This window comes from Microtus oregoni, unplaced genomic scaffold (assembly GCF_018167655.1).
Source record: "Microtus oregoni isolate MIOR12 unplaced genomic scaffold, Mior012 000005F_ref0000423, whole genome shotgun sequence".
Lineage (NCBI taxonomy): Eukaryota > Metazoa > Chordata > Mammalia > Rodentia > Cricetidae > Microtus > Microtus oregoni.
The window spans coordinates 1,300,082-1,324,854 of record NW_024543064.1 but is presented as its reverse complement, the minus strand read 5'-3'; the positions used below and the strand labels follow the sequence as shown (position 1 = coordinate 1,324,854).

General features: G+C 50.2%; 1 protein-coding gene and 1 pseudogene across 2 annotated transcripts in view; one reads left to right on the top strand and one right to left on the bottom strand.

Moving 5' to 3' along the window:
• LOC121448043 (protein kinase C zeta type) overlaps nt 1-24,773 on the bottom strand; it is a 104,840-nt gene that overhangs the window by 46,517 nt on the left and 33,550 nt on the right. The window lies entirely within an intron of this gene.
• Nucleotides 6,074-6,680, top strand: LOC121448044 (annotated as a pseudogene).

The window sequence follows — 24,773 nt, the reverse complement described above, 5'->3', positions numbered from 1 at the left end:
TGCACACGTATGAAAATGTTATAATAAAGTTCATTACCGTGTATAACTGATATGTGCTAATGAAAACACTTAAAAAGCTAAAAAATAAACCCAAACAAACAAAAAACAAAAAAACTGACCCAGGGTTGGTGGATTTCTGTTAGAGGGCCTCAACTTTCTTTTCTGAGCAGAACCCCGGGACAAGGCTCCTGCCTATGGATTCCAGGGTTCTGGTGGCCCCGCCCATCCCAGCCTTGACATTGCTCACTAGTCAAGAGAAGGGCATTCTAGTGACCTCAGAGGCCAGCACACGTCCCCAAGAGAAGGACAGCAAGTCAGGCTGGCTGATTAGGCATGGTGGGCCACCCTGTGGTCACTGCTCTTTGCCCACAGGCATGATAACCGGTCTGCGGTTTCTGCATCTATCCGCCATGGTGCCCAAACTGCATCAATGCCCCCATTATCACAGACACATCACTGAGGCAGCCTGTCTCACGGGGAAAAGGACATGGGACTTGGAGCTTGTTTCTTAGGTGCTGGTGCAGACACAAAAGGACCTCTGACAGTAACCAGGCAGCAAGGTCCCTGTGCCCCGGGAGGTCTACCTGCAGGAAGATACCAGATGCCCTTCCCAGCAGCCAGACACTGCCCACAGGCTGTGTGGGGCCATCGTAGCAAGGACTGGGGAAGCTGTGCTGCCGTCTGGGGCGGCGGTGAAATGAATTCCCCCGACAGCTACCCCATGGCACCGAGGGAAAGCAAGGGAAAGGCTTACACTGGTGTGAGACAGTGGGCGGCTCCTTCCAGAGGAAAAATGGTCCACGTGGATAGTGGTGCTGTGGCTGGATCTTGGGGGCCCCCTGCTGGACGGTCATGTCTTGACAGGGTTTCTCAAAGTGCCTGGCTAAACCTTGCAAAAGAGAAAGGCCCCGCCCATGTCTGAGCCCCTCCCAAGGAATGGGGTCAGAAAGCAGGCAGCCAGAGTAGGGGTGTGAGTGAGGAAACCGAGCTTTGGAGAAACTGTGTGGGGAGCTGAAGAGACCGAGCAGCTTCTATGTTAACAGTGCCCCACACAGGCCCAGGGGATGCAGGAGGTGTGAGAAGAGGAGCTGCCTCTGGATCCCAGGAACCCTGGTACTTCTGTGTAGAAGCATCCTCTTGTGATCAGTGATTACAGTTGTTTGTGAGTCAGTGAGAGGCCATCTGAGGAGACAACTGCCTTACGTCCCTCATGGTAGGGAGTGAGGGGAGAGCAAAGTCTCTCAAGGTCTCTTCATGTAGGACATCGACCTCCCTGCGGACCCACCAGCACGACCCGCATCACCTCCACAGGCCTCAGCTCTGAGCCCTGCCACAATAAAGTACAGTTTCAAAATATGAATGAGGGGCCCACAAACCTTCAGTCCTTAACATTCCGCCCCTGAGACTCCCAAAACGCATGTCCTCAAAGGCGGAACATGTCCACTCCATCCTGCCTGATCCTTGTGTTAAGGTTGATGAAATGGAAGGGCACGGGAACTGGAGGAAAGAGAGAGCAGCCGGAAGGGAAAAACAGCGCTGTGTGAGGGCATTTCCAGGATGAAACACGCGGCGTAGGCCCTCCACTGTGACAGGACCTTGTCCCAGTAAACCCACCAGAAGCTGAAAATGCTGTAAGCCGAAAGGTGTTGGGCACCCCTGACCCGGCGAACTCAGGTGGAGACAGATCTGAAGCTGGGAGAGGGAGGCGCAACCTACTAGGAGCCCACACTGAGCAGGAAACAGGGTTCGTTCCTACAGGAAGGGGAATGCAGATCACACTAACAAAGTCCAGATAATTAGCTGTCTGCAAATCAGCGTTTTTTAAAAAATATTACTCATAAGAACAGTCCAGGCAGAAGGAAGACTTTCACAGGCAGACAAGATGAAGCAGAGCACACTGGAAGGGAAGCTCAGCCTGAGGCGCATGGGGGAGGTTTGGGTGATTATGTACAAATGCTAGGGAGTCTTATACGTGGGACCAGAGCGCCCGCAGATCCAGGAGGTGGGGAGTGCACTCAGGCAGTAAGCCCCCCTTCCTCAGCACACACAGCAACCTGAGCAGTCATCTTTTATGGGACAAGGGAGGCAAGTGTGACTTTAAGGACAGTACACACAACACCCTCCAGCTTACAATGGGCTCACTCGGGACTTTCTGACTTACGATAGAGTGAGATCGATATGAATTCGGCAGGAAACCTGGTTTGAACATGGTATGCCCCCCTGGCTAACAGTGTATGTATAGTCCAATCCTCTTGTAACACTTGACGTGGCTGAGAGCAACAGTTCCCAGTCCACCTGAGCTCCCGAGGTGAACAACTGGTCAGGCGGACCACCTCAACTTAGAGTAACGTCAATTTCCGGTGGGCTTACTGGGACAAGTACATCGCACTGGGGGGGGGGGGGGCATACGTGACATGTTTCACCTTGAAAAGGGACACTTTCAGGAGGATGAAAGTGTTCAAAAGGAAGGCACAGAAGCCAAACGTGGGGGGGAGGGCATGTATGGAACCCCAGCTCTTAGGAGACAGAAGTAGGAGAATGAGAGTTCCACGCCGGCCTGAACTGCAGAACGAGATTGGGCTCAAAATTTGAAAAGGGCTGATGATGTAATCTGGTGGCACAGCACTTGGCTAGCATACACGAAGCCCTGGGGGGAAATGCGGGAGATGGGGATGCCGGAACCACTATACTGCTAATACTAACACAAAATACCCAAGCGAAGAAACAACAAAAATCATGGAGAGAAGAGGAAAATTTCAGTTAAACTTGGAGATGTGCAACACGTTGTTTTCAATTACACAAGATGTAAATCCAAAAGGGGCAGGGCAGATTTGAACCAAACTGATCAACTCCATTAGAATACTCGGCCCGACGTACGCACCTCGTACTGCTTTGCAAACTGAACACGTCAAAAGTCATCCATATGCTGGGCCTTGACAACGGTCAGGAACGGAATCTTGACTTCTCTACCCATAGCGAAATAAAGCTAAGAATGGCGGGAGAACAAATGGCTGTGGATCAAACAGCAATGCATTTCTGGTTCTCGAAATATGGTTTTGTTAAATTGGATGGGCTGGGCTCTAACTCATGGCAATTCCCCTGCCACAGGTGTCTGACTCCCTGGACCAAGCAGCCACAGAGTTCTGTACATTTTTGTGAACCTAGGGCCTGGCACACGCTAGGTAAGCACACCACTACCTAGCAGTGTCCCAGCTTCTCAATAACCCAGCTGGGTGTAGTATTTGAAGGAGAATGGTCCCATCGGCTCACGTGTTTGTGTAATTGGTCCCCGGTTGATGGAACTGCTTGGGAAGGACTAAACAGTGTGACCTTGGGGGAGGTGTGTCACTGAGGTTGGGCTTTGACGTGTCAAAAGATTGGCACCATTCCCAGTGGATTCTCTGCCTCCTAATTTTGGATCAAGATATGAGCTCTCAGCTGTTCCTGCCACCATGGACTCTAACTTCTGAAACTCTAAGCCCAGTTAAATGCTTTCTCTTTTAAGTTGCCTTGGTCACGGTGTTTAGTCACGGCAAGGGAAAAGTCACTATGACGCAGGGCTTGTTGGATCATGCCCTGGGAAGGCTGAGGCAGGAGGATCCTGAGTTCCAGACCAGCTTGAGCTACATACACAGTCAGATCTTGTCTCAAAATGCCACAAGAGCACAAAAAATCCCTCCTTAAATCAGGTCTAAGAAAGAGGGCAAAAGGAACTAAACTATCCCAACTACTTGATGATAGTTATTCTAAACTTGGGGGCACAGATACAGCACACTTAGAGAAAAAACTAGCAGGGTGGAAGAACATAGCAGAAAGGGGGGAAAAACTAAAAAAAAAAATGATTTGTGCATCAATCTGTATGAACAAAAAACAGCAAATAGGCGGGGCGAGGTGGTACACACCTGTAATCCCAGATATGGGAGGTTGAGGCAGGAGGATTGTGAACTGGAGGTCAGTTTATTTAAGGAAAAATATCAAAGGACAGCAATTTAAACACAAAGAACACCAAAGAAGAAAATAATAAAGAGAGAAGTAGAAACAGAACACATAGCTGGGTGGTGATGGTGCACACCTTTAATCCCAGCACTCAGGAGGCAGAGACAGGAGGATCTCTGTGAGTTCGAGGCCAGCCGGTCTACAGAGCATGGTCCAGGACAGCCAGGGTTACAGAGAGAAATCTTGTCTTGATCCCCTTGCAACTTCCCCCCAAAACAAAGAAATACATACAAAAACATCAGAAAAGAAAAAATAAAATTTGACTGTTTGAAGAGATGGCCAGATTTGGTAAATATCTTACAAGACCTACAACAGTAACAGAGTGTGAAGTTCTAAAAGCAGGAATCGATGCTGCGGTTTCTACAGGTTTCGTGGCTGTTTATAGGATGTGCACTACAACGTCACGAGGTCCTGAGAACACGGCTTACCAAAAGTGACCAATGAAACACAAAATCTGTACAGTTGACTTTCATTTGAAAAACTGAGCCTGCAACGTAGAGAAAACATACCCGTAAGGCACACCAGACTCATGTGAGTGACTTCACGGATGAACGTGCCAAGGAGAAAAAAGCCGAATATTAGTCTGTCATAAAAAAATCCTCTTGAATATAAAAAAAGCGTTCTTTTTTAAATTTTGTAAGGCCAACAACCCCAACAGTTGACAGCATCACAAAAAAGGAAAATCACAGCTCCACCTTCTCATAAACATAATTACAGAAACTGCAAACACGGAATTAGCAGATTGAATTGCTGAAGTATGAAATGGGGCGTGCAGGCTGAAGAAGCCAGTCAGACGGCGTGAAGAACCAACGATACAATTCTGTACGAACAGAACAAAAGAGGAGACTTCGCTCATGTCAGAAGAAGAAAGGAAACAGCCTTTACCGGGAGTCAACGACCACAGAGGAAAAGGATGGCGGCGTCACCTTACTGCCAGAGTGGGGATTTACAACAGAACACACGGCTAACAGATTCCTTAACGGTGACTTCTGTCACAGCGGAGGTGCCCGATGTCACCGGTCTTGTCCCACAAGGTTTCTGGAAAATAAACAGTACTAGGAAACAAAGGGGGCAATAGCACTATCACAGGTGAAATGGCAGTGTCTACAGGACACAGGGCGTGCAGTGGGACCCTTGCTCTGACTGCCAATGGCAGGTCTGTGAAGTGGGACAAAGGGCAGAATTAAACAGTTAAATCTCCCACACAGCTCTATAACCAAACAGGACACAAAATTCTATAAGTAAAAACAGCATTAAAATATCACTATTAATCTAAGAGAAAATGTTCTGGGATCATTACACCGAACACATACTACATGTGATTACGAATGTCCCTGAAGTAGCTGAATGAAGGCATAAACACACACATGCTCACGGAATACGAGCCTGAACATTGCAGAGATTTTCCCAAGATCAATCCATAAATTGATCTTCAATTTAAATAAAACTTAAAACAAAAAAACAGTGTATTATGGAGCCCAGGCTAGCCTCAAACTTGATACTGGCCTTGAACACCTAATTTACTGCCTCAATCTCCCTCGTGTTAGGATTGTGGGTATGCACAACCATGCCCATCTTCCAAACAGAACACCCATGTGTATGCGGGGGTCGGGGGGAATGATGGACGGACTGGGAATGGACCTTAGGGCCTTGAGTGTGGGGAGGGGTGGGGGGGTGGGGGGGACGATGGACAGACTGGGGATGGAACTTAGGCCTTGATTGCTAGGGTGGGGTGGGGGGGACGATGGACAGACTGGGGATGGAACTTAGGCCTTGAGTTGCTAGACGAGTGCTCTACCACTGATCTTCACCCTGGCTGGTGTTCTGAAAACTAAGAAGCCAACTATAAACTTTGTATAGAAATGTCAAAGAATAGCAAATACAGTCTTGAGGGAAAATAAAGCTGGAAGCCTTTACAAGTTAAAAAAACATCACGGGTCACCCTCCCTGGCGTCCCAGGATCCTCGAGGCCCCGGGTCCTTCCCGGGAACCGGAAGAGACGTAAGGAAGGCGGGGCTGAATTTTAGAAACCGGACTGTGAAGCTTTGTGCTTCCTCTTTCCTGCCAGCGCCGAGCGATGGGCATCTCTCGGGACAACTGGCGCAAGCGCCGCAAAAGCCCTACCACAAGAAGCGGAAGTACGAGCTGGGACGGCCTGCGGCTAACACTAAGATTGGCCCTCGTCGCATCCACATGGTCCGTGTGCGAGGAGGCAATAAGAAGTACCGTGCCCTAAGATTGGATGTGGGGAACTTTTCCTGGGGTTCTGAGTGCCGTACTCGCAAAACAAGGATCATTGACGTCTGCGTCCAATAACGAGCTGGTCCGCACCAAGACTCTGGTCAAGAACTGCATTGTGCTCATTGACAGCACCCCGTACCGACAGTGGTACGAGTCCCACTATGCACTGCCCCTGGGCTGCAAGAAGGGGGCCAAGCTGACTCCTGAGGAGGAAGAAATATTAAACAAAAAACAATCAAAGAAAATTCAGAAGAAATACAATGAAAGGAAAAAGAACGCCAAGATCAGCAGTCTTCTGAAGGAGCAGTTCCAGCAGGGCAAGCTTCTGGCCTGTATCGCCTCAAGACCAGGCCAGTGTGGCAGAGCCGATGGCTATGTGCTAGAAGACAAGGAGCTGGATGGAGTTCTATCTGAGGAAGATCAAAGCCCGGAAAGGCAAATAAACCATCCGTCATAGCTCATGTAATAAAGGTGTTTATTATTCTGTAAAAAAAAAAAAAATCACGGGGCACTGATTACCAAGCTCAAGAGGTCAAGATAGTGTGGTGTGGGGAGGCTGAGGGAAGTCACACAGAGGCCCCACAGACGGCCTCGTTAGCAACAGGCCTTTAGTAAATTAGCTAGAACCCCACACCTTACACTACTTAGAAAATTCACTCGTATTACTTGGAGAACTCACTAAAGCCTACAAAGTACGGCATGGAAGAATATGTTAGTGGTCTTGGACTAGGGAGCATTTCCTCAGCAGGATAAAAAAAAAAAAAAAAAACAAAAAACCAAGCACTAAATATAAAGATTTCATTTTATGTTCATCTAAAGACATCATCAGAATGAAGGACTGAGTAGGGAAAGGCATTTGTAATACAAAATCAAAGACTCAGGGTCTGGACAGACAGCTCAGGGGTTAAAATGCATCACTGTTTGGTTCCCAGAACCCATATTGGGTAGCTCCAACAGGATCTGACATCTAGCACCAGCACCTGCACATACCTGTATTTGGCACGCGTGTGTGCATGCACGTGCACTCCCGCACACACGCGCGCGCGCACACACACACACACACACACACACACAAGAGGAGAAAAGGGCAGGTGTGATGGTGTGTACCTTTAATTCCAGCAGGAAGTGGAGGTCGGCAGATCTCTTTAAGTTTGAGGCCAGTGTGGTCTGTGTAGGAGCTCCAGACAAGTCAGAACTACATAATGAGACCCTATCTCAACAAATAAACAAAACCCGAAGAAGAAAAAAGACACTGTCCCACAAATATTTTTTTTAAAAAAGTATCTATGAATCAACAAACATTATCACCCCAGTTTAACTAGTTTAATAAAAATTAAAGGAAGCTATAATCGCTGCACTCAGGAGTTCATGGACAACCTAAACTACATAGAAGACACTGTCTCAAAACAAAACAAAACAAAAACTATTTAAAAATGCAGGAGGTGCCTGCACTGGGCCCCAAGAAGACAGAAATTACCAAAAGAACCCAGTGTTGTAGCTTTAAGTAGAAACCCCCGTCCTTTGCAACAATGGCGACCTGGACTGCCTGATCTACATCAGCCTGGGAATTTTATTTGGTTCCCTCTCCCTGTCTGTCCCCACCTTACAACAAAAGCAACTCTGAGAGGATAGTCGTCCCTTTCTTATGCTGATAGGAACACGTACTGTCTCGGGGGATGAGGTGCCCTGGGATTCTGGGGCTGCACATAGTCAACGCAAGTCTTTGGCTGGACCTGGTACCTACAGTTTTCCAGGCGGAAGCTGGAGCCCAGGAACCCAAGATTCTGTCTCAAAACAAAACAAAATAAAACTTTAAATCTATGACAATTTTGTCTTTTGATATAACCCAGCTTTGAAAATGGGCAGGCAGGGCTAGGTGTGGTAGTGCACCCCCCTTAAACCTAGCACTTGGAAGGCAAAGTCAGACGATCTCTGGAGGCCAGCCTGGTCTACAGAGCCAGTTCCAGGATACCCAGGGCTACACAGAGAAACCCTGTCCTACCTAAAAACAAACCAACAAACAAAAAAGGGGGGAAAGGAAGGAAATGTGAATAGGTGTGTTTACAGAACAGAATCCTAAACAGCCAGATACAGGACACTATGAGAGAGTAGATTGGTCGGTCTTGGGGGTGATGAGCCAGAGTTCTTGGGGCCACAGTCTGGTTTTTTGATGCAAACCAAGAGTTCCGGGAAGGATGTGGATCTGGAGAGGGCAGGTATGGTACATAAAGGTTACTCTTATCCCCAGGGCTCTAGAGATCCTCAGATTCTCTAGAAGAATGGATTTCATATGGTAAAGAGCAACCTCAAGACCAAGATAGCTTCAGGATTTGCTATACCACAGACACGGCTACCATTAGAGAGGGACGGTGACTTTGAGCCAGACCCCCAGTCCAATTACTTCAGTCATGTGACCCCATGCCTATGGGTACTTCCAGGAGTATCCTAAAACGACTTATTGGGACTGAGCTAAAATAAACCCTCTCTCCGTTATATCAGGGTGTTATATCAGCAACAGAAATGATGTTGGAATAAGCCCCAGACTCTGACAAGGAAGCCACAGCAGGAACCCCTATCCTCAGCTGGTGCACAGGAGAGAAAGCACAGACCCCCACGAGGAGATTATATGATGCTGGGAGCCGCTGACTTCGTGCACCCCAAAGAAGCCTTCAAAAAAGATCTGGACTGGGCTTAGTGTCTCCATAGCACGCTTTGTCACACAAAGACAAACAAACCAAACAACAACAAAAAGCATGTAAGGACAGCACATCCATCCGCTCGCAGGAGTGGATGCTGGCACGCTGCAGAGTCGCAACAAGCGGGGGAGGGACACAATGCCCAGGCAGAGTGGCTGACTGGGGAACGGTCAGCACAGTGTGGACTGACCACGGATGCTGTGGCATGAAGAGGAACCAGCTGAGCACACAGTAGCAACCTGGGGTGTGCCCCTGCAACCTGGGGTGTGCCCCTACAACCTGGGGTGTGCCCCTGGAGCTCAGCTACAATGAAGAGCCAACTCTGAAGCCCTCGGCAGCATGATTCTGTTTCTATGATTGTTGAAATGACCTCAGGGGAACAGGTGGGTGGCTCGCGAAAGGGGAGTGGCTGTTTAAGGGACAGGAGGAAATGGATCCTTGTGGAGTTGGGACAGTTCTCTGTGAAGACTGTTTACGGGGACTACACATGCCTTGGTACGCTGCACACATGATAATTTCAGGGTTTGACGCGGCTGTAAGCTAGTCACCTTGACCATGCATGAAGGACAAACCTCTCTTGCCCCAAAGCTGCTCTCCTCTGTTGGAAGATGGCACCCGTCCCCTTCTCTATACTCACCTGTTCACACCCCTCAGCCTGCTTCTCTTCCTGAACTCTTTATGGCGACTGTCCTTGACCAGGGTATGGAAGAAAGGTATTGCAACCCTTGTCCTCCCCAAGTTCTGCATCCTTCACACAAACCTCCAGGCTGTGTCAGGCTAGTCCCACTCTGTGACCTTTCTCCTACCCTCTCCTCACCCCCACTCCTGGTCCCCATGGTTGGCCATGGGTCCCTGCCCATCTGGGTGGATGCTCCTCCCCTTTGTCAGGTCTCAGCTGTGGTCACCTCTGTGGAAGGCACAGACTCCCTTCCTGCCACCTCCAAGATGTGACTCTCACGTGGCCCTTCTAACCACCTGCCAGCTCAATGCTCTAGTTGCTCATTCTTTTCCCCTAAGACACAGATTCCTTGGGATCAGGTGACGCACCTGGCCCCTGTATATACGCAGCCTCGAGGTCAGGGTGACTTCTGGCTGACAGAGCTCAGTTTCCCCCTGTAGCCCCTGCATGGGTGCCTGCATTCACCTGGTCATTGACGACAGCCTCCCTTCAGCGACCTCCCTTACTAAGTGAGGTTTTGGAGGAAAAGCTCAGCGCCTGGTTCCACTGCTGATGCTCAGCTGACATCCTGTGAGCATCCCCACCTCCCCACCTTCAGCTGATAAGCAAGCCCTGGGCTTTTCTGCTCTGTTGGGGGGGAGGGATATCAAAAGTCCTGGGTCAGTCCTACCAAGAAGCTCCAGTTATCCCCAGAAGGTCTCTTAATGAAGCAACAAATTATTTTCCTTTTACTGTAAATGGCATCCTTGAGTCAGATGTGCAGGGTCTATCCCTGTTCTACAGGGATCGTGGATGTAGATGCAACTTGGGTGGGTGCAGGTATTCCAGAAGTGCGGAGCTCACCTTACAGCCTCCTAGGAGGTCTGCAGAGCAGTGTCCAGACTACAGGTTGGTCCTGTATTTCCAAAGCCAGTCAGATCCTTAAACTTCAAATAACAAGCACACAGGACATACCCACCCCAGCTCAAATCCATCCTCCGGGATGAAGGCAGGCCCGGGTCCTGGCATACATGTCTCCCATTCCCTAGGTCCTGGTCTACTGAGATCAGAGAACAAACAAGACCCAGAACAAGTAAGTGCTACAACAATGACCACCTCTGGGAAAGAGACAAGTCGAGCAAGCGAAGGGGCTCTCAAGAACAGGCACACATACTGGATAGCTCACTAGAAGTCAAGACCCCCTGACATCCTCTTCCTACCAGAAAGGGAAGTGAAGCCTGGTGGATCCGGCGTTCTGGGCCCTGGGTCCTGCAGTCAGTGGCTGGCCCAGGAGAGACTGTAGGAACGCCACAGCACACGGTGCAGATGGCCGAGATAGGACGAATGGATGGACGCCACATCACGAGAATTAACGCAAGGACAGGCAAATCAGCAGGAATCCAGGGAGCTTCCCCTGGGGGTTTGTAGGGCGGGAAATAAGCACATGAGTGAGACCACTGGGGAATCAGAACGGTGCTCACTTGTCTCCCTCCACACGGCAGACATGGCCAATATATGGTTTTATATTTCCTATATTGTATGTGAGAATCAAAACAGCTTTTGGAAAAATGAACCCAGAGAAGGAGCTAAACCTCCCTGAAATGCAGCCTAAGGAGGTTTGGGAAATGTGCTAAGGGAGGCAGGGAGCTGGAGAGATGGCGCAGAGGTTAAGAGCACAGGCTCTTCTGGAGGACCCGGATTCCATTCTCAGTACCCACGGGGAGTGGGGGGGCGGGGCTAAAAACTGTCACTCTGGTTCCAGAGGATGACTCCCTCTTGTGGCCTCCTCTGACATCGGAAGGACATACATGAAGACAACACACCCATACACAATAAACAACAACACTAGAGTACCTGGAAAAATAAGAAAGAATGCACTGGGGAGGTGGTGTGTTGTTTTGTGGGGGTGGAGTCAGGAGGACAGTGGGCTCAAGACCTGCCCGGGCCACACACTGAGACCCTACCAGCCTGGTCCACAGAATGAGTTTCAGGACAGCCAGAGATAAACAGAGAAAACCTGTCTCAAAAAACATGAGGGAGGCCGTCCACTCCACAAGCTTATGTAAGGGAGGAGCCGCTGGGTGGAGTCGTGGGTCACTCAGGTTGGCCAGGCGGGAAGGACAATAGCCAACAGGCCTGTCCCCTCCTCCATCTCTCACTGGCTCCACCCAGCCTGTGGAGTGGTCTGCCTCATGGTGCAGCCACACTTTGCGGTGGTGAGGGTAAGGAAGCCGTACTGGACTCTCGCACTGGACGGTGTGGTCAGGAAAGCAGCATTGTTGAGGACTGATGCCACCAGAGCAGACCAAAGGGGATGCCTGTTCCTCTGTCCTGTCTCCCCCAGGGCAGGTTTGCCTATTTGCTATGCTCCAAGCTCCTGAGCTAGGGACTCTCCATAAAGGTTCTCCACTTTCTGTTCAGACGTGTGAACTACTTGCGAGCTCCTATGTTTCTGTCATCGTGGTCACTGTTCCCAGAACCTGATTTCACTTACCAGTGAGAAAGGACACGGTATTTAGATACCAAGCCAAGGCAGGCCCAGGACCTCATAGGCCAGTAAGACAAAGAAGGTAAAGAATCACTAGGCGGGGCTGCTGAGCAGAAACAGAGAACAAATCACTGCCTTAGGAACCTCAGTGCCCGGATGTGTCTCTCCATGTGGCAGATCTCCCAACTGTTTGGCAAAGTAACTTTACCACAGCCAAGAAACACTAGGCCCAGGAAAATCTGGGGGTGTTGGTGAGCACGGGGCCAGCTGGGTCCCAGGTTTATAATTTGAGCTACAGCAAGAACCTAAAGTCTGCGGACACCCCACAGTCACAGGAAGGACGAAAAGGAGCAAGCGTGAACTAGAAGGTTCCAAGCAGGTCTTTGTGTCACACCCAGTTACGGAGATGCACAGTCCTGAGCCCCGCCTTCACTCTCAGGTACCCTCAGTGAGCACCTGTTAGCCTGAAAGTGTGCTTCGAGATTTTTCTAAACGATCCCATTTAACTTGACAAACGACCTTCAACTTAATTGGAACAGAAAATAGGTCACAGTTAGGTCTCCACAAATTAACTCCTTTGGCTTTACAGAATTAACTCAGGGGAGGGGGGTGCCTCATCCTCCCATCCCTCATGTCTGTTTTGTTCCCCTTCAGCCCCTCAAGGCATCCTCCCCACCCTCCTAGCTGTCTTTCCCCCCTCCCCCGTTACTCCTATGTTTGCCTGACTTCCGCTGTCCATCACATCCGCCTCATTTCCCTCACGCATGGCTTGTTTGCCAAGCAAGGTCTTCCTGGTTACCTTAACAGACCAGAGCCCTCACGGCCTTTGGAGCGTCTGCCCCTCCACCTATGAACCCTCAGCCACCCTCTACTGCCGTGGTCAGGTCATCTGGTCTACTGAACCCTGCCTTGACGTCATTCATTGGTGCTGCCCTGCCTGTCCTGGACCCTCCGCGGTGGATAATGTTAATCGCGGCTGGAATCGTAAGCCACCGTCTGTGTGAGAGATCTCTGCTTTGTGCTTTACCTGTCTACCTCTTTAAAAAAAAAAAAATTTATTTATTTATTATGTATACTATATTATGTCTGTGTGTATGTCTGCAGGCCAGAAGAGGGCACCAGACCTCATTACAGATGGTTGTGAACCACCATGTGGTTGCTGGGAATTGAACTCAGGACCTTTGGAAGGGCAGGCAGTACTCTTAACCACTGAGCCATCTCTCCAGACTTGTCTACCTCTTAATACAGGACAGTTCAGGGGAACGTTGTTCCCATTGTGCCCCGGTGTTGCCAGCCCAGCCCTCGGAGGGCAAATTAACTATGGAAGGGACAGAGTGAATGAATTACAGGGCTCTAAGCAGAAAAACTCAGAATGTCCCTGAGGGTAGCTGAAGAGAGTAAATAAATAAATAAATAAATAAAGCTACATTGTCACATTTATTTCTTGATTTAATGTCCCAGCAGCTCAGGATAAGATATACCACCCCACTCCCTCCAGTGACTGGGGATGAGGGAACTTCTAGGTCACACACAACTGGGTCTCCATCTAAGAAACAACCCAGCTGGTGGTGGTGGCGCACACTTTTAATCTCAGCACTCGTGGGGCAGAGGCAGGCGGATCTCTGGTCTACAGAGTGAGTTCCAGGACAACCCAGAAGCAGCAGGGTACAGACAGGTGCAAAACAAGCCCTTTCTGGTTGAGTGAGGACCTTGCTCTAGGCCCCCAGGTCGCAGCAGTACATGATCCCACCACCTCAGTGCTCAGGCCCCATCTTGCTGGCTGAGTGAACTTGATTCAGCAGCAACCTGCAGCAAATTCAGACACCTTCATCAAACTGACCGGAAGGAAGTGCCAGGGCAGGAGTAGGGGCCTGAAGCAAGTTCATCATGCCAAGCCTGGAGCCCAAGCACACTGAAAGCATGCCCGACCAGGAGCCAAGGAATGGTGGCAAGTATCTACCTACCTACCTACCTACACACACACACACACTGTTAAAAAGGAGGTCAGAATCTGCCGAGTACCTCTACCCCCATGCAGCAGACAGCTGCCTAGATCTGCCCCATCGGTCAGGACGCCGCTGGAGACATCAAAGTGGCATGAATACTCACTGTTCTGACCTCTGTGACTACCTATGCAGCGAAGTTCTGCATGCCTATTAGCTAGTTAACTTTTCTTTTTGATTTTTCACCCCAGCTGCTGTGATATATGTAGAAAATATATGTAGAAAAAGCAGTTTCTAGCATAGAAATCGCTGTCCAGCCCACAAGTGAGCCTGGCCCATGAACATCCAACTTCAGGGGGAGTTCAGCCTCTCAGGAACCTGTCTGGAGGCTTCCTGGGGCTACAAGGTAACTTGGTTGGGGACTGTGCTCACAGCAGGGTCAAGGTTGAACTCCCCCCCTTCAGCAGTACCCCAGGTCTTACTGGGGAGATGTGCTCACTCTGTTCTGGACCTCACATGTAACTAGCCACCACACAGCTACTATTCCAACATCACAGGTTCAGAGTTACTGTGGAGTGCCTTGGGGGGTAGATGGTCATTGTTCACAATCGCTGGGGACATGTTTTAATGAAAGACCAGCTTGGGGCTGGACACTTTTACACACTGTTGCATTGGAGCCTTAGGAAATCCAATCAATTATCTGTCTTCACCCCTGGCATCTGAGGAACCTGAGGCCCAGAGCACAGACATTGTTTGCCTAAGGTGAAAGTGAGAAGTAGGGTCAGCTGGGTGGTGGCACTATTCTTAGCTGCTTGGCAGCAGCTACTTCAAACATGAATCAGCCTCTGATGTCACCAGAACACTGAGACCTAAGGTGCTGGGTGTACCCCTCGGGCACACTGAGTCCAACACCACTAGACAGGATGAGACACTTGGTCCACTGGAGACCCACCCTGGCCTCCATGACCTGTTTGGCCCCTGCCCCCACACAATGTTTATTCAGGAACTCCAGGCTGTGTCCCAAGCCAAGCCCTGGTCTTTGCCGAAACAACCATGTAATACATACTCTGGCCAGGTCAAGGAGAAAGACCATAAGAACACAGGAGGAGGAGGAAGTTCAACTGGGTACAATGTAACACTTTGTGATGGGTAATCTTGACTGCCAACTTGACAAGATTTAGAATCACCATGGAAACAAACCTCCAGGCATTATCTGTGAGGGATTTTTCCGGATTAGGTTACATCCCACTGAGGTGGGCAGATGATGTACCCTAAATGTGGGCAGCATCATGTTATGGGCTGAAGTGGGAAGATGTACCCTAAATGTGGGAAGCATCGTCCCATGGGCTGAGGTGGGAAGATATACCCTAAATGTGGGCAGCATCATCCCGTGGGCTGAGGTGGGTAGATGTACCCTAAATGTGGGCAGCATCATGCTATGGGCTGAGGTCCTGGGCTGAGTAAAACGGAGAAAGTGAACCGCACAGCTGCCTCCTGCCTCTTCCTTCTTCCTGACTGTGGATGCAAGGTGACCGGAGGCCATGGCCGTGTTTTTGCTGCTATGTCTTCCCCCACCACGATGGAGTACACCCTCGATCCGTGAGCCAATACAAGCCCTTCCTTCCGTCGCTTTGTCAGGTGTTTGGCTACAGAGAGACAAGCAGCTAACATGAAAGTGTTGCAGTGGTGTTGGGGATCTGGGCACCAGCTTAGGGGTGCCCCAGGTCTAGGAGTGGCGCCATCAGCTGACTCATGCGTCCACAAACAAAACCACAAGACACACTTTTCCTTGCATACCCAGTAATGACAGTAAAGCAGAAATCTGACTTTCAGGAGTTTCAGGGCAAAGGCTGTGGCTTTGGGAGTCCCGGTAGGGTAGGCATGACCAGCTGTCCTGATATGCCAGGTATAGACACAAGTCAATGAAGATTTAATAATGAATCCACACCGGGGAGAGAAACACGAATGGGGTCCAGTGACTTCAAGTCCACCTTCTGGTCACGGGCATAAGTTTTAGGTTTAAGCAGGGCAGGGGCAGAAGGCACGCATAATCACGCCGTTCTGGTGAGGGCGTGGTCTGGTTGATCATTATCTCGGTTCTGGTTCTGCGTGGTGGACACGGGGAAGTTCTTATTGCTTGGGGGAGGGGAGCAATCTGGCTCACGTGAGAGGGCTGCTCCTGCTCCTGCTCCAGGTGCAGCCTGGCCATCACGGATAATTGCCCTCACCTCCGGGCAGTCCTTCCTGCTGACTGCAGGTTTGGGAGGATGACCAGGGGCCTCTGGAAACCTTTTTAGAGCTAGAACAGCACCTTGCAAAAACTGACGGTAAGAGGCTCAGCTGCTCTTTGAGCCTTCAGCTTGAAGGGACACGAGATTGGCTAGGTATCCCCGACTCCTCTTGAGGTGTTCTCTGTGTGCGCAGACGGTAAAGGTAAAGACTCACCAGGCTTTGAGCATGTTGTGCTCCGGGCGGAAAACCGCGAACGCTGTGTTCCTGGCCCCTCTTTGGTGTCTAACTCTCCCAGCTCCAAAGTGGGCATTTGATTCTCAGCTACTGGGCAGTGGTCACAGCCGCTTACAATGGCATCTCAGGGAAGTGGGTGGTGGGAAGGGAGGGGAAGGGAGAGGTGTGAAGAGAGCGATATATACCTCAAATTTAGAAATAACCATGTCGATCACGGCAGTGCCTCCTCCCACGCCCAGGGCCTGGTGCTGCCCATGCGGCTGCTGTTTCCCAGGAACTCCCACCCCTCTGCCCTGGGCCCTCGTGTTGCAGCCACTTACACTGTGTGTCTGCAATCCTGACTAGAAGCAACCATTCAGGTCTATGTCTGGACTCATCTGCTCTCCCTTCCCCATCCACTCACAGCGTAGAAAGGCTGGGATCGTGTCTTTCTGTGCCCCCCTAATCTCTGTACACTATTCTCTAAGACAAGGGCAGCAGATGAGCCTGGGCATTAAGGGGAGCAGTTTCTGGGTGCCACAGAGAGCGCTGGTCACGCCCGATTACCGAGGCCAGAGGCCAGTGGGACCAGAGCTGTCAAGGGCCATGTAATGGCTAGAGTGCTTCCAGAGAAACAGAGTGGAACTCCCCCCTCACCCCTCGTCCATAATGTGCAGATGTGGGGGGGTGGCTTGCAGGGCTCGGCTGCAGGTTCTCTCCTAAGCAGCTCCTCACAGGCCCTGCCCTTCCCCCTCGCCAACATTTCCACAGCACTGCAGGGTGCCTGACCCCAGGCTTCCTGGTGTTGGGTCTGGCCCTGTGCAGCGTAGTGACCTGGGGTCCATTATGCATGTCCTAGGTATTTTTAATGGCGCTGCTGAGAATAAAATTTAGTCTCTCACCCCCAGCTGACCACCTGAGCCTGATGCATTAAGCCTCCGCCCACTCCCAGGGGTTACGACCCTGTTCACTCCAGATAATCTGAGCAAGAGGATCTAACTGCTCACACTTGATCCCTGTGTCTGCTCATGCTGAGAACAGACCTCAGGCTTCCTTTAATGCTTAAAAACAATTTTAAAAAGCTCCCCTTTCTCCCCTAACCAAAAACAGAGCAGCTAATCTTGGAAGAACACCTCTAAGCTAGAAGTTTACATCCTGAAAAAGAAACACACAAAGCTTCACATCCCCCTGGCCTCACAGCACCTCCTGAAGGGGTGAAGATTCGGAGAGAAGGACCTTCCGACACCTCTGGCCCAGGCGCAAAAGCTGCGCCAGGAGCTGGAGTCTGCTGCTCCGCCCCATGGGGTATTCTGGGCTCAGGTGACCCATGTGTCTAACCCCCTCCTTACTACTACAATAGGTTTCTTCCTGCACAGACTCCCTGTGGAATGGTGGGGCTGCCTCACGCATGTGCTCCCATCGGAAGGAAGGAGCACACGGGATAACAGAACATACAGAACACGTATTACAAAGGGGGGCCTGGACCAGGAGTCCCAAGAGCAGTGGCCCCTGACTGGATTGTGCATGAGATCTGGGGAAGGGATGAAAGGCTCACATTCTTCCATCTCATTTCTACACCACGGGCGAGGAGGAAGAAGTTACCTGTGACCTGAGACACGCGTCCCGAGAGCTGTGGAATGTCCCCTGACAACACTTCTCTAACACAAACCTTGTCCTTTATCTTTTATTTTTGTTTTTTGTCTTGTTTTGTCTTTTCAAGACAGGGTTTCTCTGCGTAGCCCTGACTGTCCTAGAACTCATTCTGTAGCCCAGGCTGGCCTTGAACTGGGAGATCCATCTGCTTCTGCCTCCCAAGTGCTGGGGTTAAAGCCATGAGTCATTAGTACCCAGCCAAACCTTATTATTCCTTAGAGATGATTTTTCATACTATAAAATTATCTGTAAAGACATGTTTTATTATTTGCAATTTTTAATCATAAAGTTAAAAATATTTCTTAAAAAAATTTAGCCAGGTACAGTGGTGTTTACTTGCAGTTGTAACACTCCAGAGGCTGAGGCAGGAGGATTTTGGGTTCAAGGGCAGCCTGAGTTACAAGGTAAGACTCTCTCAAAACAGCAAACCACCTCATACCCCCACTTACAAAATAAGTAAGTAAAAAATAAGCATCGTCAAAAGATTATAGCAGGGCACACACAGATGGCATGCACACCTTTGATCCCAGCATTCAGGAGGCAAAGGCAGATAGATCTCTGTGAGCTCCAGGCCAGCCTGGTCTGCAGAGCTAGTTCTAGGACAGTTAGGGCTACACAGAGAAACCCTGTCTTGAAAAACAAAAAAGATGTGTAGAAGGCTGAAGAGAGGACTCGGGGTGATGACCTGAGTTTGAGCCCCAGAATCTACACGGTAGGAAAAGAACTGACTCCTGTGAACTGTCCTCTGATCTCCACACGCAACACGCATGCTGAGCACCCAAACGTCCACCTACCCAGAGCAAACCAATAAATATTGATTACGTAGATAAACATGAAAAAATATGTTGAAAAACCTGGAACCACTGTATGCTGTGGGGTAAGGATGTCAAATAGTACAGCTACTATGGACCACAGTACAGAGCTCTCGGGAAATAAAAATAGCACCGCCATATGATGCAGCAGTTCCACTCCTGGGCACGTGTGCCCGAGGACAGAGGACGGGGTCCTGAATAGCTGTGTGCACATCCCCGTCCACAGCAGCCAAGAGGTGGGAGCAACCCAGCAACTATTTACAGATGAACGTACAAAGAAAATGTGATGGCCACACACAATGCAATGCTGTTCAGCCTTGAGACGGCAGGAAATTCCGACAGAAGCCCCAACATGGATGAGCCCTGCAGACATTACCCTAAAATTAGTCAGCTACAAAAGGACGGGTCCTGTGTAAAGGCCTTATGGGAAGTATGCCAGTTGGCTCACAATGCAGAGCAGTGGTGCCAGGGCGGGGTGAGGGGAGCTGGTACTTACAGTACAGTCGGGGGTTTTCTGTAGGATGAAAAATCATAGAGACTGATTGCATAACGCTGGTTTTAACCTTTTACTTAGTTAAAATGTTCAGTTTTACATTATGTGTATTTTTTTTAAATATTTATTTATTTATTATGTACACAATATTCTGTCTGTGTGTATGCCTGCAGGCCAGAAGAGGGCACCAGACCCCATTATAGATAGTTGTGAGCCACCATGTGGTTGCTGGGAATTGAACTCAGGACCTTTGGAAGAGCAGGCAATGCTCTTAACCTCTAAGCCATCTCTCCAGCCCTCCATTATGTGTATTTTTGAGCATTTACTTTATTTATGTGTATTTTTGTGTATTTGTGCATGCACACTATGGATGTACAGGTGTCCAGGGAGGCTGGAACAGGAGGTTGGATTACCTCAGGCTGGAGTTAAAGGTAGCTGTAAGTCGACCAGTGTGAGTGTTGGACACCAAGCAAGCGCTCTTTATTCACGTGTATTTTACCACGATCAGCAGGCCAACCAACACAACAACAAGTCTCCATGACAGCACCCTTCTGGGAAGGCACACTGGCATTCTTGAAGAACGACATTTACGAAGTGGTCTCTGTCTCTGCTTAGATCCAGAGTTTAGACTGGTGTAAAGAAAGATTCGTCTGCACGTTGAACGTGTGATAGGGATGAAATATTTGCATGTAACAAGGTTTAAAAATAAATAAACCCAAAAGAACTAAATCCCACAGCCAGGACTCCTAGAGCCCTGGACTGCCGCTCTGTCTGAGCTGGATGTGGCCCCCAAGCTCTTCTGCTGACTTCAGGGCCACATTATGTCCACTGAGTAAAGCCATGGATGCGGGCAGGAATGCTAAACGGGGCTGAAGAAGACACAGCTTCAGGTGGGCGTGTGCAATGGCAGAACGTTTGCCGAGCGCGTGCAATGCCCTGTGTTCATCCTCAGCACTGCAAAAAATAAAACCAGTATGCAAGGGTCCATGTCTAAGTATCCAGAGAAGTCTTTGGACAGCACTAGGAGGGGAGGGAGCCGGCTGAGGGGAAAGTGCTCTCATGATGGGTGGGGTAAGGGTCGAGAGCAGACTACAGAGATGCTGAGTCAAGGCCTGCCACACAGACCTCAGGGTAACAGTGTATGGTCAGCTGCATGATTGCTGATGGGTGGACAGTTTTGAAGCATCTACGACAGAAGGCCTAGGGGCAGCTGAGATGAAAGACTTCTCAGCCCATGACATGACCAGCGGGTGTCTCACCTCTCAACGGCCCTGCTAGGAGCTGAACTTGTGAAAAGACAAAGGCAGCTATCTACAAGCCGAGGAAAGATGAAGCGTCTTCCTCAAGCCCTGCCCATACCTGGGTTGTGAGGTAGGAGGCAAAACCCTCTGCTGGTGTGGCACCAAATGTGTACCCTTCTTTCCTGCAGCCTTGGTACTGTGGCCGAGCAGGTAACCATCTACAAGTCTGTGTCAAATTCTAACTTCCTGGGAGGGTGCTCAACTTTCTGGAAGGTGAGTAGACCAGGGAGATAGACCCTTTAGGGAGGGATTGTCTTATGAAAGGGGTCCTTGGGAAGCAGACCTCAGTGGACACCAATGCCCTGACCCTGGTGCCATCCTTCAGCCTGGAGAAATGTCTATCTGCAATCTCTCAGCGTCCAGCTGTGGTGTTTTATTTTGGGAGCCCACACGAAGAAGACGCCCGAAAGGCTGAACTCTGCCTTCCTCTACCCTAAGTGTTGCCTCCACTCAGACCTCACTCCAGGCTCCAGACGTCACAATCCCCACCTCCCAGGGAGCAACTGTGCCTGGGACCTTGAAGAACAGGATAAGGAGAGTAAACCCCAGAATGGACTGGGTGAGAAGCTCTATGGTAGGTACCGCTGCTCTCACGACAGAGACAGATTTGGAACAAAGTTCACCTGTGTTGCTATCTTTGACACTAGACTGCTGAGGCAGCCACCAGGCTCGGGTCTGTCTTACACTCAGACATAAGCACAGCAGCACCGTGTCCATGAACACAGGAATATTGGAAAACTGGGAGGATCTTTGAGCCCAGGCCAGCAGAGGGTCAACTCCCAGTATCACCTTGTTTGGCAGATATTGCAGGCCCAGTGAACACCAGGGCCCGTGGGTCGCAAAGCCTCCTAATCTTGACTGTGGTCACACTGCCCAGCCTCCCTCGTCCCCCAAGCGGTCATTGTAGAACTGTGTTGGGTTACAGAGTGACTCCCAGATACAGACCAATGGCCTTCTTTCTAGCAACACAATCCTGGCTTCTCTGGTCTGCACAGGATTTTAAGGCTTGAGGGCCCTTTGTGGGCTGTTTCAGGAGGAGGGTATTAGCAGCCTGGACTCTGTTCTAAGAAGTATGGCCAGAGGACAGAAAAGACGGCAGTGGATGTGGGCTCTGCAGGCTACCTAGTTACCTTTCTATTGCCCTGACAAAACAACACCATCAAAGCAACTTTTTAAAGAAAGGGTTTGAGGCACATGGTTCCAGCAGGTCAGATTCCACGGTGAACGTGGAGGGAGCAGGGCAGCAGGCAAACCAGAATGGAGCTGGAGCAGCAGCGGAGAGCTTACATTTGATCCACACGCCTGAGGCAAAGAACTGGGAACAGAGTGAGCTTTTGAAACCTCAAAGCCCCACCCCCAGTGACACAAACTCCTCCAATAAGGTCACACCTCCTAATCCTTTTTAAACAGTTCTTCCAACTGGGGATCAGGTATCCAAACGTGTAATTCAAATAAGCGAGCCTATGGGGGCCATTCTACCACACTGGGATCCCATGATCCAACCTGAAGGCCATTTCCGATTCCCCCATTCATCTGAACCATACTGATCCGAGGGTGCCACTCTGCCCACCTACCCATGTAGAAGCCCCTGGCTTAGTCTCTTTCCCTTTTCCCACCTCCACAGGGTATCTCAATTGGTTCTCTTTTGTTGTTGTTGTTGTTTGTTTTCTGAGACAGCATTTCTCTGATTAGCCCTAACTGTCCTGGAATTCACTTTACAGTAGAGTTCTACCTGGCTGACCTCAAACTCACAAAGATCCTCCTGCCTCTGCCTCCCGAAGTGCTGCAATTAAAGGTGTGTGCCAACACTGCCCAGCTAACACCCAGTCTTCTTAGCAACTCCTGGCCACCCTCCAGCAGCCCTTCCTGGTCTCCAGGGTCCACACAGTCTATACACTGAGAAACCAGGAGGAGAGTGGTTCCTACATCCTTCCCCTGGCTCCAGTTCATCACAGGACTTAGGATGACCACCAATGGGGATAAGACTATCAAGGAGGCATTGCTGGGAAGGCAGGTGACACACCATCATTACAAAGTCTAATGAGGGAACCGGATGGCGTATTTGTTTCTTTTCTATTGCTGTGATAGATACCACGGCCAGGGCAACTTATCGAATTTATTCCCAAGGGTAAGAGTTTGTGATGGCAGAACAGAGGCATGGCAGGTAGAGCCGGAAGGGAAGCGCTGACATCGAGAACCGCGAGCAGGAAGCGGAGAGCAAGGTGGGGATGGCAAGGGTCTCCTCCGCTAGGACAACTTCCTGAGCAAAGCCACACCTCCTAACAGTGCCACACCTGGGGATAAACGAAAGCCTGAGACCACGAGGGACACTTCATTCAAACCACCACAGATGGCGACTTCCTAGGGACGTCAGAGCCTATGGGGTCCTGGCCGTCTTCTCCCAGCCTGGAGTGGGGGTCAGGGGAGACAGAGAAATGACACACTTCTGCTTTGCTGCAGACAAGTTAACCATATATGCTGGTTGGTTTCATTTTCTCAGCTTTTGGTGGGGGACGGGGCCAGGTAGCACATGCTGGTCAAGATCCCTGAGCTAGATCCTCAGAACCTTCTTAAACCTCCGGAAAATAAAACACACCGATGTCCTTCCAGAGAAGTTCAACTCCTGTACCCAGGAAAGGAAGCTTGGTGGAATAATCACTGGGAGAAAGGACTGTGGGCCTTCGCCAAGGACGCGGGAGCTGTTAGCCAGTAACTGGGAGGTTTAAGTAGCGCTCTATCACAGAAAGGCTCTCTTAGAACCAAAGAAAGGTGTGCCCTCCAGAGGGCACCAGCAGAGACGGGTTTAGTTTTCTAACGCTTTGCTGTGTGTTTCAGGGTCTGTGCAATTGGCATGTATTGCTTTTACTGTTTTAAAATACAAATGTAGAAGACCTTTCTCTGCTGCCACTGTGGCCCTGGAGACGTGAGGGGAGCACATGTAACCTGCTCCAAGCTGGCTCCACGCTGCCCACAGCCTGACCTAGACAGCGGAGGTGACACCATGCGCGGGGCAGCAGAAAGGTGAGGCCCAGCTCCTCCTGGAAGACCTGGTTCTGGGGCCTTTGGAGGCAGCTCCTGGTGGGCAGGCCATCCCTCACCACCATCTTCACTGAAGGATGCTTAGCTCAAGATAGGGAGCCTGGGGAGGAGCGGTTGTGGGGGATCCCAGGCATGGACTTTTAGACCTAGGGCTGCACCAAGATCAAAGCAGATGGACCCCATCCTTTAAAACCTTCATGTGGTGGGGGCACAGTAGGGGATGAGACTTCTCAAAAAGAGACTGGAGAACAAGGTCTCTGAGCAGACTCTGGAGGAAGAGAACCTATAGGACCACTGCGATCTCTGGTTGGGAGGAACTGTCCAAGCAGAAAAGTAAAGTCCAAAGCAGAAGGCCCCAATTTTGTCTTGACTACACACAACGGAGGTGGAAGGGCACGGAGTCTGGTAAGGAGGTGCTGTCGCCCTGGTTTCGTTAATCCAGGATCCACTGCAGGGAGGGGTGACCTAAGGAGAGGGAGGTACCTGAACCAGCCAGCTAAGCAACCCCATAAAGTGACCTTCCTACGGCTGCAGAAGCAGAGGCCGTGGAATCACCACTACAAACCAAGGTCCTGAACCCCCACAGCAGGAGAAAGCACTATTCAGATCTGTCAACGCTCACTGTCAGAACAAAGGACGCCTTCAAGCCAAGTGTCCAGGCAGCCAGCACGTGCCAGTCACCAAGCAGCCTGCCCTTTACACCCATCTCCAGCATCCCCCAGCCTCAAGGCTGGGCCTTCTGACCACTACGCTAAACCGCAGGTCCTCAGAGAAAAGAGGACCCAGCTCTGCTCTGCATAGTGGATCAGCCCACTGAACTATGAGCAAAGCACGGTAAGTTCTCTAAGAGGCTGTTTCAGGAAAAGAAAGAAAGAAACAAAGCCCCAAACCACCCAGACTGTGCTTTGGTATTTACACAACAGATTATATGGGTGCCACAATCACATGCTGCTCAGATACTGGGATGTTCTTGACAATACGACACCAAACTTTTACAGAAAGGATGAG